The following is a 472-nucleotide window of genomic DNA, read 5'->3' as shown; positions in this document are numbered from 1 at the left end:
GTGCTGGGCAGCCATGCCCGAGCAGGCTGGCAGCGCTTCCTCTCCCCAGCCTTCACCCAGCGTCTTCAAAGCAGCAAGCGTTACAGAGAGACGGCCATCTCCATGCCCAGGAGAAGACAGGTCCCCGTGGCACCGGGGCTCCCGAGGGGCCACGGGGAGGGCAGGTCTCTCCCCTGGCAGAGGGTGCTGCAGGGATGACTCCAGTGGCAACAGCCCGGCTTCCCCAGGGGCTGGAGGCACCGCCGGCCGCTCCCAGGAGGGCGCAAGGCGGGGTGCGGAGGGAGCAGGTAGTGCCATGACAGGATCGGGCATCAGCGCCTGCCGCCGCCTCGCTGTCTCTGTCCCTGCCTCTCCGCCGGGCCAGGAGCCCAGGCTAAACTTTCCCAGGTACAACCCATCCTCCGAAGGCCTTCTCCAGATACCGGGCTACCGCCAGCGTCAGGTGGTCGTTGTAGGAGGCTGCGACCAGCCG

This window comes from Fulmarus glacialis, unplaced genomic scaffold, assembly GCF_000690835.1.
Source record: "Fulmarus glacialis isolate BGI_N327 unplaced genomic scaffold, ASM69083v1 scaffold24278, whole genome shotgun sequence".
Classification (NCBI taxonomy): Eukaryota; Metazoa; Chordata; class Aves; order Procellariiformes; family Procellariidae; genus Fulmarus; species Fulmarus glacialis.
This window is presented reverse-complemented; position numbering follows the sequence as displayed.